The sequence below is a fragment of the Cryptomeria japonica genome, chromosome 10 (assembly GCF_030272615.1).
Source record: "Cryptomeria japonica chromosome 10, Sugi_1.0, whole genome shotgun sequence".
Lineage (NCBI taxonomy): Eukaryota > Viridiplantae > Streptophyta > Pinopsida > Cupressales > Cupressaceae > Cryptomeria > Cryptomeria japonica.
In genome coordinates, this window is record NC_081414.1 from 394,813,130 (window position 1) to 394,816,314 (window position 3,185).

The following is a 3,185-nucleotide window of genomic DNA, read 5'->3' on the forward strand; positions in this document are numbered from 1 at the left end:
TTTCAATTTTTTTACTTTTTCTGACATTTTTGACTTGCAACAGAAAATGGACACATGATAAGGATGGAAAAAGGACTCATGCATCTTGTTGTTTGGATAAGAGCCTTGAAAGATGGATCATGACTATTAAAAGCATACTCAAATGTGTTGGCAGGATAATGACATGGAAATGAGATGGGACTAAGCCAAATTTATACAAAAGATTGGATAAGAGGGGTGGAAGGATGGAAAATATGCATTGGATAATGGATAGAGTATTGGAAGAATTATGCTTGGGTGGATGGAAATGTTGGAAAGATCAACATTGGCACACACGTTGAGGGGTTGGTGGACTAATGGAGGAAAAATGGATTTTGGATATTGAGATTTTGATGGAGGAAAGGATAGGGATTTTGGGAGATAAGGACCCAAAATGGATGAAGGAGGTGATGGAGGAATATATTTTAAAGGTTTGGATAGATAAATAGCAATTTTGGATGCCAATTTTGATGCTTCTTTTGACTGTTGTACTTCAAGGAGCTTCTTAGGAATCCACATTGTCTTTGATTTCTCATTCTTTTGTAGTTCTTTAGAACGCATTGCTTATACTAGTGCCTTTGGAACCCATATAGATTTTGACTTTTCTTTCTTTTGAGAAATTAGCCTTTGTGGCCTTTTTGATATTTCTTTTTGGATCATATTTTGCTTTGTTTTGACATGTCAATTAGACTGGACATGTTGATCCTTGACTGCATGTGGATTATTGGACTTATGACCTTTATGCTTGGCATCCAATTTGCTTGGAGAGGGTGAGGAATGCATGGATAGATAGGAATGGTATGAAGGTATTTTGGATGGATGGAAGGTTCTCAAAGATGTGTGCCTTTGTTGACCTTACATAGGGGACAAAGGGATATAAGGACCTAAAATGGATGGAAGGGATGAAGGGGAAGGCCTATGCTTGGATTTGGGTTTGGTAGGGATACCAACGTCTTGAGGAATGTCATTGAGACCACGACCATTAATATTCTCTTTAACATGAAGGGGTTTTTGCCTGTGAAGGTCCAACCCTTTACCTTTGTGAATATTTTGACTTGTAGGAGACTCTTTGCTTTGGGAAGAAGATGCGAGTCCATTATGAGGTGGATGTGATATGATGGGAACGATGGGATCATGAAGTGGATCAGACTTGACCAAATTTGAGGAACCAATTATGCATGTATGGGGTTCTTGAACATCTTGCACCAACATATTAGAATCATGAGGGTGATCAGGATCACTAAGGGGATCATGATCACGAGGGGGACTAGGATCAATGATAGGATCTTCGTGTGATGGAATGGGATGAATAATGGGATCATCAAAAGAAATGAGATCTTGGGGTTTATATGGAGGATTAGGACATGAAGATGGAGGAACAAAGGAATCTTGCAGAGGATCCAAAGGGATCATTGGGTCTTGTGGTGGACATGAATTTGAAAGGATACTTTGATCTTGACAAGGAGGAAGATCATTGGATTCCTCTTTAAAGTGCTATGCTCTTGAATTTAAATGGGATCATTACGAATGATAGAAGGGATATCTTCATCTTGCTTAAGGAGTGGAATGTCAATGAGATTTGACAAGGTGTCAAGTTCTTGGATAGGCACAGGGGAATCATCATGAGTGTCTGGGAAGATGGGCTCCTGGTCAACAATTAGATGTGATGGCAAGGTTTCATGATCTTATCTTCATTTGTTTTAGGACTCATTTCTTTGTGCTCTAAATTATCCTCTTTACATGGGGTTGGACTTTGAACATGCGTGGGGGATTCTGGCAAGGAATCGATGCTTTGACATTAGAGGGGAGAGCTTTGACTGGGATCCTCTGAAATAGGTTTGATGGGAAATGAAGCACATGGTGGCATTGGATCTAGCATTTCTAAAGTACGGCAAGGACTTGCATCATGAATTGAATTATTTTTGCAATCAATTACAGACACTCTTGAGGAATTTCATCCTTGGGTGCATACTTTGATGAGGATGATATGGAAGGCTCTTGCAAATTTTTAGAAGGTGTAGGAATAGATGCCACTGGAGATTCAATTTGATTATGAGGGGATGAGTAGTTGCTAGACATAGGTGCATGATTTTTATCTTTCTCAGAAGGATCGCTTAAGATTTTCTTTAAGAGTTGTATAAAATATCTACCTTTCTTTGGAGACACATTTGAATCCTTGTGAGGTTTTGGCATGATTGGGTTTTGATTTTGGATTTGTTTGAAAGGGAAATTTGGTTTCTATTTGGTGTGATGTTTTGATTTTGGACTTGGTTAAGTTAGTTTGACATGTTTGAAATTTGGTTTTGGTTGAATGGGATTTAATTTGGGACTTGGTCCAATTGTTTTGTCATGTTTGAAATTGTCCTGGTGTGAGTTGCAACTTTTATTTTTGAATTTCTGGTTGTAATTGTTGATATTGATTTGTTGGTTGAGTTGGATATTGATACTTGATAGTTGGATGAACCAATTGTTGATATTGTGTGTTTGGTTGGACATATTGTTGAAATTGCACTATTGGTTGTTTTGGTTGGATTTGTTGGACCATGTGTAAGTTGGATTGGTAGGAAGGATAGATTACTTTTGAAGGTTGGGTATCATAAGAATATGAAGGTTGGTATGACTCAAATTCCAAATCTGATTTTGATTCTGAGTCTGAGTCTAATTCTCTTATGATTGGTGGTATTTGATTTTCTCTCGTCATTTTCTCTAACCAAATCGCATGTGGGCTAGGATCAGTCTTGTTCGAACTAAGATTTTGATGTTTCAGATGAAAACTTGAGGTTTGGTTTTGAATGATTTTTTGATTTGAGGGTGATCTTGTTTGAACACTACCAAGTCCTAGTTGCATTGGTACGAAGATTGGTTCAAAATTTGGTGGTGGTCCCAATTGAATGATTCCATACTTTGGTAGCATATTTGTATGTGGACCAACATTTGGATTTAAGTTTGGTTGAATGATATTGTTATTGTGTTGGATAGAATTGTGATTGTCTCAACTGGTTATCATCCATTGGAAAAGACATGGCTTGATATGTTGATTCATGTGATTTCTTGTACTTAGACCTTGTTTCAATAGGCATGTCACTATGCAATCTTTTTGGGGATTTTTGAATTTAAGGATGATGTATGCAACTAATGCAACCTAAAAGGATGAAAATGAAACTTTT